The 13,357-nt window shown below is 44.3% G+C and overlaps 1 long non-coding RNA gene across 2 annotated transcripts; it reads left to right on the top strand.

Moving 5' to 3' along the window:
* Positions 1–9,739: 9,739 nt before the first annotated feature.
* LOC133495854 (uncharacterized) lies at positions 9,740–12,996 on the top strand. Of its 2 annotated transcripts, none has more exons than XR_009793673.1 (3): positions 9,740–9,876; positions 10,494–10,568; positions 11,713–12,996. It is a non-coding gene; the product is annotated as an uncharacterized LOC133495854 (long non-coding RNA). The 2 variants fall into 2 exon arrangements; XR_009793667.1 differs by having other exon boundaries at positions 11,775–12,996.
* Positions 12,997–13,357: the final 361 nt, after the last annotated feature.

The following is a 13,357-nucleotide window of genomic DNA, read 5'->3' on the forward strand; positions in this document are numbered from 1 at the left end:
AGACTCCCAAAACAACTATGCCGCCCTGTGTAGCGACAGCAATTTTTCGTGGCTGTGAGAAAACTTAGTTAAAGTAAAAGTTAGAAGGATCGACTTTGACACCGTTAAAGATTGTTTGTAAAGGGGGGTTTTTCTTTTCTGATGAGCTTAATTCACTTGAACAAAGTTTTGTTTACAGTTGTTGTTGTTAACTCTCTGCTTCACCTTTATAGGCCGACGGTTTTTCGCAAAAAAAGCAATGTAAATATTTTCCAAAGCTTCATCAGTGCATAAGCAAGAAAACACATTTTCTGTCAAATTTTTGATGAATTTCATAATACAGACCTCTGCAAAGTGAATTTGATTTTCAAATGCGAGGAAAGAAGTTTAAATTTTCGGTCTGAAATAGGATGTTGGAGAGACAACAAATGAACAATGCGTTTAGCATATATTTTCCCATTGCGAGTCCTTATTTCCAAAAATATATCTAACTGATTGACTTAAAACTTAATGTTTTTATGACAATTTTTTTTTTTTTTTTTTTTTTTTTTTTGCTGTTATGTTGGTAGTGCTGCACAGCGTATTTTGGGAAAAGTTAACATGTCATGGAAATTGGGACCTAGGTAATATGCAAGGTTTCTTGGTAGTCAAGGCGTTATATGTCTTTCCTTTGCACTTAGCCTTTTTTGGCTTACCAAGTCAAATTAAAAATCCTTCATGTTACCAGAACTGAAAAAATGTCAAGGTCACACAATGAGTTTTAATTCTACATGCCAAACTGAGAAAACCCCACCATAATCCAACCTGTAAACCGTGGCCTCGACACGTTTTGGGAGTATCAAGATGGCGGCCAACTGGCTTCAACCAATCGATTTATACGCACTATCCAGTCCTTTTTTTATTTTGTTTTGTTTTTTTTTAGATCAGTGTGCACGACTCGTAAGACTGCCTCACAGGTCTGAGAACAAGGGTTCAAATCCTAGCCCTCCTGTGTGGAGTTTGCATGTTCTCCCCGCACCTGAGTGGGTTTCCACAGCTACTCCGGTTTCTTCACTCATTCCAAAAACATGCATTAATTGGGAACTCTAAGTTCTCTGTAGGTGTGATTCTGACAACTGCTGTCTGTCTCCATGTGCCCGGCAATTGGCTGGCAACTAGTTCGGGGTGTAATCTGCCTCCCGCCCTTTGACAACTGGACACGCTCCAGCACTCTTATAACCCTTGTGAGAATAAACGGCTTAGATGAATGAATGGATGAAAATCATCCTGATGGCCGGTTAAGCAAGTCATATGGTTCCAGGCACATGTAACAGGAAACATGGGACGAGTATCACAATTGACACTGGAAAAACGTTCAGGAAAAACAGGAAGTATTTTTGGATTAAGATGCGGTAGAAGAAATGCAATCATCTTATTATAGAAGCAATAGAACATGTTGTATCAATAAATATTGTTTATGTATGGAGACTTATAAGATGGTGAAGACTATTTTACTTTTATTGCACTTTGATTATTTGCTTAAATATGACCTTATACATTTAATCAACAGATAAAGTGTTGCCCATTTGCTAATCAGACAAGGATGTGTTGTGGAGCCGATGGTTGTCCTTGATCTTTGTACGCAGAAAACCGGCTGGCGCCATCCTCCTCTCCCAGGCGAAGAGTTCTCTCCGAGATGTACGACATCAGATAAGGAGTGGAAAGTTACCATCCCGGCCCAGGACCAGACTGCGGCGGGGCAGCCACTTCTACCATGGACCCATACAAAACCTTGTGTTAACGGGCAGCTTATGTCTTCTTCTTTCACTATTCTGCCAGAAAACACACGTCTCGTGTGCGGCAGATACCGAGATAAGACCCGGACGTCTGTACTGCACATTCCTTTGTAATAAATCCATTTGCTGTTGACTTTTTCTAATCATTGGTCATATCTTCCTCGACTCGTGAACACGCGTAGGGTCCAAACTTGCAAATCCCTACAATTGATGCACACACGTAATGATGCACTTGTTTATGTTGACTGCAGGGGGCAACGTTGCTCCACAGGAATGAACAAAAGTTTGATTTGGACAGTTTTCTTTTGATGTTAAAGTGGATGGAGCTGATCAGTAAAATCACATTAAAGTTATGAATTGATTTTTTATTCACAGAGACATCATGTTATCATAAATTGGAAAAAACCTTATATGTTATAAATAATTTACAACATGATTTATTCGTGTGGATTCATATTCCCATTTAAAATTTTCTGAATCAGTTAATCAATGGAGTGGTTGAATGGTTTTGGTCCGGGCAGTGTTAAGTAAATTTCCCTACAGTGATGGTGTTGGTATGTGCTCTGTGAATGATTGCCGACCGGTTCAGGGTGTAGTCTGCCTTTCTCTCAATGTTAGCTGGGGTAGCCTCCACCCCTGAGACCCTTGTGATGATAGGTGGTTTGACAATGGAGAGGGACTTTCTGACACACTTCCTTGACATTTCATAATACCCTTTACATATTCAAGGCACCTTATGCCAGGTGCAGTAGAACAAATCCACAATATAATTGAAAACATCAGGCAGTACATTTTTCACAAAAGACAGTGTTTTTATCTAGGTGTGGTAATTTTTTAAATCTGAAAAGAGAGTTTCTGAGTCACATCACTTCTTCGTAATTTCCTTTCGACTTTTCCTGTTAGGGGTTGCCACAGTGTGTCATCTTTTTTCATCCATCTCCTGCATCTTCCTCTCTAACACCCACTGCCCTCATGTCGTCCCTCTGCACATATCCACACCACCGAAACCTGCTCTCTCGAAGCTTGTCTCCAAAACATCCAACTTTGGCTGTCCCTCAAATGAGCTCATTTCTAATCCTAGTGATAACTTCAACGTCTTAATTTCTGCCAATTCCAGCTCTGCTTCCTGTTATCTCTTCAGAGCCACCATCTCCAATCATGTCATGGATGGCCTCACCACTGTTTTATAAACTTTGCCCTTCATCCGAGCAAAGACTCTTCTGTCACACAACACATCAGACACCTTCCGGGAGCTGTTCCAACCTGCTTGGACCCATTTCTTCACTTCGTTACCATACTCACCATTCCTCTGCATTATTGATCCAAGTATTTGAAGTCGTCCACCCTTTCTCTCTCTTATCTCTGGATGCTTACTCTTCCCCCTCCACCCCTCTCAGTCACACACGTATATTCTGTTTTATTTCAGCTCATCTTCATTCCTCTCCTTCCAGTGCATCCCTCCATCTTTCTAATTGTTCCTCCACCTAATCCCTGCTTTTACTGCATGTCACAATGTCATCTGCGAATATTATAGTCCAAGGGGATTCCATTCTAACCTCATCTCTCAGCCTATCCATTACCACAGCAAACGGGAAGGGGCTCAGAGCTGATCCCTGATGCAGTCTCACCTACACCTTAAATTTTTCTGTCACACCTCACTAACCCTGCTACCCGCATACATGTCCTGTACTATTCTGACATATTTCTCCGCCACACCAGACTTATTCATGGAGTACCACAGTTCCTCTCTCCATCTGTTGAGCACACTACTGGCACCAGTCAACACATTACCATCTCTGTACTTAATCACCCTTACCTGCTGCACATCGTTCCCATTTCTATCCCTCTGTCTGGCCAACCTGTAGAGATTATTTTCTCCTTTTGTGTCCAACCTGGTGTACATGTCGTCATATGCCTCTTGTTTAGCCTTTTGCACCTCTACCTTCGCGCTACATCACATAATGTATTCCTTACTCCTCTCATCAGTCCTTTCAGTGTCGCACTTCTTCTTCGCTAATCTCTTTCCTTGTATGGTGTCCTGTATTTTGGGGTTCCACCACCTAATCTCCTTCTTCCCTTTCCTACCAGAAGACACCCCAAGTACTCTCCTGCCTGTCTCTCTGATCACCTTGGCTGTAGTAGTCCAGATTTCCGGGAGCTCCTTCTGTTCATCGAGAGCCTGTCTTACCTCTTTCCAAAAGACCACACAACATTCTTCCTTTCTCAGCTTCCACCACATGGTTTTCTGCTCTACCTTTGTCTTCTTAATCTTCCTACCCACCACCAGAGTCATACTACACACCACCATCCTATGCTGTCGAGCTACACTCTCCCCTACCAATACCTTACAGCACTGACTGTATGAGTTCAGTACTGTCATTTCCATCCTTTTAACAAAGTGCATCACCTTCTCTCCCTCAAAGTTCCTTTTCTGGATGCCGTACTTACCTATCACTTCTTCATTGCCCATGTTTGCTTCACCAACAAGCACTTGATCTGATCCTCTTTTCACCTCCAAGACATTCTTAGAATAGAATACAATAACCCCTGATCCATTTCTCTTCCTATCTACTCCAGGGTAAAATAATTTAAACCCTGCTCCTAAACCTCCAGCCTTACTACCTTTCCACCTGCTCTCTTGGACGCACAATATACAGTGAAGAAAATGAGTATTTGAACACCCTGCTGTATTGCAAGTTCTGCCATTTAGAAATCATGGAGGGGTCTGAAATTTTCATCGTAGGTCCATGTCCACTGTGAGAGAGATAATCTGAAAAGAAAAATCCAGAAGTCACAATGTATGATTTTTCAATGATTTATTTGTGTGATACAGCTGGAAATAAATATTTGAAAACCTGAGAAAACCAATGTTAATATTTAGTACAGTAGCCTTTGTTTTTTTTTACCCTATTTTTTACCCTATTTTGTAACCCTATTATGACCAAAAAGCTCAATTTTTGTCTCATTTGACCACAAAACTTTCTCCCATGACTCCTATGTGTCATCCAAATGGTCATTGGCAAACTTAAGAAGGGCCTTGACATGTGCTGGTTTAAGCAGGGGAACCTTCCGTGCCATGCATGATTTCAAACCATGACGTCTTAGTGTATTACCAACAGTCACCTTGGAAACGGTGGTCCCAGCTCTTTTCAGGTCATTGACCAAGCCCTGTCGTGTAGTCCTGGTCTGATTCCTCATCTTTCTAAGGATTACTGAGACTCCACGAAGTGATATCTCGCATGGGGCTCCACTCTGATTGAAATTGACCATCATGTTTAGCATCTTCCATTTTCTAATGATTACTCCATTAGTGGACATTTTTTAACCAAGCTGCTCCGCAATTTCTTCGTAGCCCTTTCCAGCCATGTGGAGTTGTACAATTTTGTCTCTGGTGTCTTTGGACAGCTCTTTGGTCTTGTCCATGTTACAAGTTTGAGTCTTACTGATTGTATGTGATGGACAGATGTCTTTATGTAGCGAACGGCTTCACATAGGTGCCTCTGATTCAGGATAATACATGGAGTGAAGGGGGACTTTTAAAGGCGGACTAACAGGTCTTTGAGGGTCAGAATTTTAGCTGATAGAAAGGTGTTAAAATACTTACTTGCAGCTGTATCACACAAATAAATCTATAAAAAAAATCATACATTGTGAGTTCTGGATTTTTCTTTTTAGATTATCTCTGTCATAACCAGAATGCTAGGACGGACACAAATGCACGACTCGGTAGACAGGGAGGCCTTCACGGATCCGGGATAGTGCATCCGGAACGAATGATGAGTTCCATCCCAAGAACACTATCCCTACTGTGAACCATGGGGATGGTAGCATCATGCTTTGGGGGTGTTTTTCTGCACATGGGACAGTGGCAACTGCACTGTATTAAGGAGAGGATGACCGAAGCCATGTAGATCAGAATGTCGTCGAGGTAGACAAACCTGTCTTGTTCAGTCTCTCCCGTGGCACATCATTAATGAAATTCTGAAATTCTGGGTTGTGTCTTTTAAGCCAAGGGCTGCCCAAGATGACATCACTGCTCCGCAAGTTAAATACATGGAAATTTATCTTCTCGGTGTGGGCATCCGGGAATGTCATCCTCAGAGATTGCGTACGGTGAGTTACCCGATAAAGGAATTTACCATTGGCTGCGAATGCGTTGCGGAACCGCTGCGTCTGAAAGGTCCCTGCGCTCAAGACCTCAACTACTCATGGATTAATCAGGTTAGCGTCTGATCCCAAGTCAATAAAGGCCGTAGTGGAATAGGTACGACCCCTCGTGCTCAGGGTGACTCGAAGCAGTGCTCGACTCGATCCCGCTGCGGTGTAATTCACACTCACCGGAGTTGTGATCTTGAGGGGGGAGTGCTTGGGCCTGACTGGACAGTGGGCTATTAGGTGGCCCAGGCGTCCACAGTAGAAGCATCGGCCCTCTCGCCGACGTCGCAGTCGTTCCTCTGCTGGACCATCGAGCACCTCAACCTGCATCGGCTCCATCGCGGTTATGGGCGTCGGCAGAAGGGAAGCCGGTGGGGCGGGCGCCCTGCTCTCCTTCAAGTAGCGCATCCACTTGCCCGTGGATCGCTAGCCTCTGGTCGATCTTGAGCGCAAGAGCGATGAGTGAGTCCAGGGAGGTAGGCAACTGCGCTACTGGCGGGGTAGTCGGAGCGGCCTGGACTGAGGTAGGAACTGTGTCGGACGCCATCGACGTGGTGTTAGCAGCGCTAGCGTGAGAAGCTAGCCATGGCTCAAATCGGGCACAGATCTCGAGAAGTCTCTGGTTGGTCACCTGAAGAGCAGTCTCCTGCTCGTCCAGGCGTCTGCCTTGGATCTGTAGAGAGCCGCAGAAGCCATATTCAGATGATATGCGATCACAGCCAAACCGCATCCCCGTCCGATCCACTTCTGCGGCGGGGATGAACCTTTGCTGCTCATCGCAGCTGGCCGATGTGGCTTATGACGGAGCCGAGCGGTGCTGCTTTAGGGGATTGTTCATCGACGCCGCAGTACGCGATGAACACTGTCGAGCTGGAGCTCTTTATTGCGCGCACGCGGCTGAGTAAGGCATTCTCGGCTGGGTTCTTGAGAGCCGCCACCGTCCGCGCAGTAGCCCGACGCCGTCCAATTCGCGCATCGACATATTTCGTATGCGGATCTTTTGTTACGTTATGAGAGACCGATTACGTGGTCCGCCCCAAACAATTATATTTTTTAGTAGCTGTATACATACCTAAATATTATTTGGAACGCACGAAGCTCTCGTCCTCTGCACCCGTGCAATCCATTTTTCACAACGAACCGGGTCTCTTGCAAACTTATGAAGGGTAAGTCTATTCTCCCGAGTGTTCAAGCAATGTCCAGCAATACCTTCCCAGAGGTAAAACTAATGGAAACAAACGATTCCACTAGGGGGCACCGCTGTCCTTTACGTCACTTCCTGCTTCTTCTCAAAAACAAATGCCTCGAGGATTTTCATGGCGGGAGTTACAAAAAGCTGTATACGTCAAAATCATGTTTTGTGGTGAAAAAACACATGGCCCCATATTGGCTTACGTTTTTTCATTAATAACGTACTAAAAATCATGCATTTTATGACAGTAGCCCTTTAAAATACAGAATTTGCTTTTTGTGCGCTGTATTGTCTGTGATTTCATCCTGGATCAGGCTGTGCCAACGTGGAATTTTAAAATTACACACCATCTCATCCTGCATTTTGTGCTTTGGCTTCAAACCAGACCTTTCCCAACCGGAAAAGAGAAAATATCGTCCATTATAAAACACATTGATGGACTGCGTAAGTAATGTAACATTTCTAATTATGAGTGTACGTCTTTAAGAGGGTAAACTAGGAAAAGAGAGTATGGCAGAGCGGCGGCCGTTGTTAGAGAAAGTTCCTTGTGCTGCCTAAAAGAAACTAGTGGCTTCTTTTTATTTTTTTACAGTATGAATGTGAATTGTGCCATAGGATGTAACAACCAGTCATCCCTCACTCATTGAATCCCACTGCAAAATGGCACAAACTCTCTAGCTATATGTTATCCTTTCATTTTGCATTGGATTATTTTTTTGCGCGCAACGCAGAATATCTGCGAAGAGACTGCATCAGCGGTGCACAATTTTATTCACAAGTTTATAGGGACCATTGGCTGACGTTTTTTTTTTGGTTGTTTTTTTTTTTGGGGGGGGGGCGATCAATCAAGACTGTCTCGCGATCGACCACCCCTGCTGTAGTGTGTTAGAAGGGGCGGTGCACACATGTCACTGGTAACAACACATTTTAGGGAAATTCCATGTTTTATAGCCACCCTCAGAGTTTGAGTCCGGCCTGCCATCTTTTGCGCCAATTTCCATGTTTTGTGTCAGAAATCTGGACAAGTGTCTGCAAGCCAGGTACGTAAAATAAAAAGACTTGCATGTAGAATATGGCACCGTTTGACTTCCCAAAACACTGCAGTTTTTTTTCACAAGTATATTCTCCCACCAGTTTTGTAGATCATCAGTAAAGACTTTGGAAAACTCTGCTTTGATTAAAGTCATTTCAGTGAACACTTTTTAAATCATTAACAAAAGGAGACACACATTTTTGCTTGTGCTGTCTGTCCTACAATATACAGTGTGCCATTGCCCATTTGTGGTTCATCATTCGGATTTGGATCTCTAGGGTATTTTTCTTTTTTTATTTATCATATTTTCATGATTGCAAAGGGCTTAAATTCTTTTCTAATCAAACATGGCACCACATTAGACACTGAGCCTTATGATGTGTTCTAACATTTGCAAGGTCTGTGACATGTCCAACTATTAAATGTATTGATTACACTGTTTGGATCCATACCAGCTACCAAATGACTGCGCACACGAGGTGGGGAAGAACAATACCATTTCAAATCTATCAACAAAAGAAGCTTTTATTGATTCATACATCGCCTGTGTGCACAGTCACAGTATCACACTAAAATTATCACACTACAGCAAACAGAATAGCATAACTACCATAAAATAAAACAAATAAAACAATGACTCGTGAAATAATTGACCCCTCCGTGGATATTGCGCAATCCGGGTCACTGACCAATCAGAGGCCAGAGATCTGCATAAACCAAAGCCCGTTTTTGCTCCCGCCATTTTCTCAGACAACATTGCATGGTCCAGTATAGGTTTTGTTAGCGTTTTATCGCGTATTTGGGTTATTTAACAAAAAATATGGTTAAGAGGTGTAGTCACGGACTTTGTAATAGTGACGACAGGTATCCTGAAAGGCTAGTTGGTGGAGTTCGATTCGTACCCTTTCCAAAACCGAAGACCCAGTACGAAAAATGCCTTAGATGGATCAAACTTTGTGGAAGACCGCATCATCAACTAAATACATCTAATATCAACCGGAACACATATGTTTGCACGAAGGTATGCCCTAAATTTGATTTTCAATACATGTCTCGTATAAATGAATTCGAAGTTCTTCGCTAGCATAACACTGCTGCGTGTGAACGATTGACACACTTATTCTTTGTTGAGCGATATTTAGCGATGATCAGACTGCACAAACGTATTGATTTCTTGCTGGCTCGCGGCCGAAGCTTAACCAGACTGTGTTTGCACGAAGATATGCCCTAAATTTGATTTTTAATACACGTCTCGTATAAATGAATGAGACGTTCTGCGCTAGCATAACATTGCTACGTGTGAATGATTGAATGAAATCAGAAGGATGGCGTCTCTCTAAGTTAAGAATGTATTGTATTTAGAACCTATAATATATCGTTGATTTGAATGAAATCATAAGCATAGAGTCTGTCTCAGTTCAGAATGTATTGTATTGTATTTGCCATTTTTACCGTTTGTCTTACGTGAGCGCACGTAGCGTGACGTCACTTCAGGAGGCGTGGTTAAGTGCCCTGTACGGAGGGGTCAATTGACACAAAACATGCAGTTTAAATCCTATTTACATTCTCCCAGGATGCTTTGCAGCACTCCCAGCATGCTTTGCGGCACTAAGGACTTCCTGCTGGGAGCATGTAAAAAGTATTAAACTGCATGTTTTGTGTCAATTATTTCACGAGTCATTCTGTTTGCTGTGGTGCGATAATTCTGGTTTCGATGTGACACCGTGAGTGTGTACAACATCGTGAGTAATGACCTGCATATACTGGCTTGTTATACTTTTTCTGCTTCCAGATGTGAAAAGCAGTTCTTTCGCCTTGTGTGCACTATCGTATGGTAGCCAATATACTAATATATGCAGGAACATTTAAGTGAATATATTACATAGGGACACAAAGCTCATTTTAGCATGTCTTCTAATGGAATAAAGAGTCAGGTTCACCTGAAACATAGATAAAAACACCCAAGAGTGTAAAAGACCTAAACATTGGACTATCTTGAAATGGCCTTCCGTGAGTCCCAATCTAAATCCTGTGAAATCTCTTCCTGTGGAAGGAGCTGAAACATGCAGGTCTAGAGAAGCCACCCTTAAATTTCAGACAGTTGGAGCAAATACCTATTAACAGATTCATTCAATTCCAGTAGAGAGTTACAGAAAGTCTTTGATCGCAGTAATTGCTCGTAAAGAATGTCCAATAAAATTTCAAGTTCAGGTACCATTCTTTTTGTCCAGGTTAGTTTCAATGCACAATTCTCACGTTAATTTTTAGCACATATTATCTATCATTGCTTTTCATCACTTGTCAGTTATAAAACCAATATCTGTATTGTGTTCTCTCTCTGCATGCTTGTCTTCAACAGCGCACTAAAGAGTATAAACAGTTCATGGTGGATCGACAAATGACATCCCTTTGAGGTTTCTTCACCAAATCCGAGGTAATTCAATTTCTATATTTACAAACGGTCTTGATGGCAGATGATATTATATAAATATATCCATGCGACTGTGATGATGTTACTCATTAAAAAAATTCTGTGAAGTATTAGACAGTATGATACAGTGCGGACAATCACTGTAAACTACAGCCACAATAATATACATCCATTATCTACACCGCTTATCCTCACGAGGGTCACAGGAGTGCTGGACCCAATCCCAGCTGTCATTGGGCAGGAGCTATGGGTACTATTTTTGTCATGGTCCTGCCAGTCCCAGCCCTGGCTGTGCAGGTCCCCTACACACCTGCATTGATTAGGAGGCGTACACCTGCGCCTTATCATTGATAATTAACCCCAGTATATCCGACAGTCTGCCTTTGCCAGATCGTTGCCATCCATGCCTCGTTCCTGCACTTCCTTGTTTTCTGATCCTGAACCCTTGTGTACCGACCTCCGCCTGTCCTCCGACTGACGTCCTGGTTACCGCTGCTCCAGTTGATCCCCGACCTTGGAATGAAGAAACGCTTTTCCCAAACTGCCTCTGTGTCTCTGGAGTCCTGTATTTGGGTCCTCTCCCACATCGATGGGTCGTGACAGAAATAGAGCGGCAGAGTGCCAAACTGGCGGTCCTTATGGACAGGTTCGGCGGGGATTAGATAACCGGCCGAGCTACGGCCATGTCGCGATTGCAACAGACACTCTACTCACACTCACACTCACACCACAGTAGTAACGGACCCGCTACTGAGTCAAGCTCACATTGCAGTGGAAACAGATCCGCCGCCTCGCCACGCCCACGTCGCGGTTTCAACAGACGTGCTGTTGACCCATTATCACGCCACGGTATCCATCGACCCCTTTCCGAAACTAGCTCACGTAGCTGGTGGCGACAGACTTCCGGGCCGAGCGGCGAAGTAAAAGGGTGGAATTGGCGAATGAAGATAAGCCTGCCAGAGCGCCTTCAATGTGTTTTCCCAAAAAACAAAACTCATAAACGAATTGCAGAGGGCTTAAGTTGAGAGGATGGGGTGAATTCAGATAAAAATGAGGCAAACTATTTTCCTCCAGTTAAGAGGGGGAGGACTTTATCATTCCCGTTGCTCCATGATGTACCCAAAAATGATCTATTCATGCCCCATAGTTTCTGCCAGTTCTCCACCGAAAGAGCAACAACGCAGCGTTCTGCGGCCTGTGGGTTTTCAGGAGCCGCTCTCCAAATCCCGCATTCCTGCCCAGGAGGTGGCGATGGCTCCGCAGCCGCCTCACATTCCTGTCCAGGAGGAGGCGATGGCTCTTCGGCATTTTCACGTTCCTGTCCAGAAGGTGGCGTCCCGTTCGTTCCAGTACCGGCGGCAACCGGCTCGCGGCTGCTCCCCATTCCTGCTTCGACGGTGACCGGCCTGCAGCCGTCCCACGCCCCTGTCTCGACAGCGACAGGTAAAATGCCTCCTCACGCCCCGGTCTCGATGGCTGCCACCTTCCTCTCCTACTTCAATGGCGACCGGTCCGCGGCCGTCTGAGGGCCATGCCACGATGGCCACCAATCTCAAGCCGCTCCCTGAGCTAGCCTCGGGAGCGACTGATCCCTGGCCGCCTCACGACCTAGCCTCGCTGGTGACCGATCCACGGTTGCCTCCCGATCGATCCCCGGTCACCTCGCAACCACGTCCTGGGAGGTCTTCGTCCAGAACAGTCACATGCTTCCGTCTGGTTCCTGCTTTGTCGTTGGGTTCCTTCTCGAGGACGTCCACCCGAATCACTCCATGGGGACCCTGGTGCTTGGGGTCCGGGTCGACCTCCTGACCTGCCCAGCCGGACGCTTCAGTTTTGGTGGCCTGGACGGCCACCAGAGAGACTGGGGGTGGGGGGGACAATCTTGGCCCAGGAGTGACCGGAGCAGGAACAATTAACAATATGTATATGTGTGTGTCATCTATTGATAACATTTCCAAGATTGTTCATCCTCTTGTAAAAAAAAAAAAAAAAGTGTCCGAAGAATTCTTTGTAATTTGTGGAATATATCAATTGAAATGCCTGCTAGTGCTACACTAAGATGAAAGGTGGGCGTGGCAGTTGACGTTTGGCATGGGGAATATTATTAAGGCCTGTACCTCCCATTACACATGTATGTGTCAATGTATCTTCTAAACCTTCCTGGGCATGCTGCAAATGTTTAGATTATATTCATGTCTCTCCAAAACATCCCAACAATTTAGATTCATAACGATGAATGTATGTTTACCGTGCTTTTTGCCCTGACTTGAAGACAGAGCCTATTGACCATGGCGGCATCCAAAATGGATGCAGAGTCTGCAGTCTAGTTTTTATTCTGTCATTGGTGTAGGTTTTTTTTTTTTTTTAATTGCACCGAGCAGGTGATCTGATGTACAGTAAAAGAACCCACAAGAGACAATGTGAAAATTAATTTTAACAGGGATGAGAAGAAAGGCTGAGATGAAGACAATGAGACAAAAGAAAGTCACACAAAAGCTATCCATCCATCCATCCATCCATCCATCCATTTTCGTCACCGCTTATCCTCACAAGGGTCACAGGGAGTGCTGGAGCCTATCCCAGTTGTCAATGAGCAGGAGGAGGGGTACACCCTGAACTGGTTGCCAGCCAATCACAGGGGTACATTGACACAAACATACGCACTCACAATCATACCTTGGGGCAATTTAGAGTGTTCAATTAATGTTGCATGCTTTTGGAATGTGGGAGGAAACCCACACAGGTACGGGGAGAACATGCAAACTCCACACTGGCGGGTCAGGGATTGAACC

The sequence above is a fragment of the Syngnathoides biaculeatus genome, chromosome 2 (assembly GCF_019802595.1).
Source record: "Syngnathoides biaculeatus isolate LvHL_M chromosome 2, ASM1980259v1, whole genome shotgun sequence".
Lineage (NCBI taxonomy): Eukaryota > Metazoa > Chordata > Actinopteri > Syngnathiformes > Syngnathidae > Syngnathoides > Syngnathoides biaculeatus.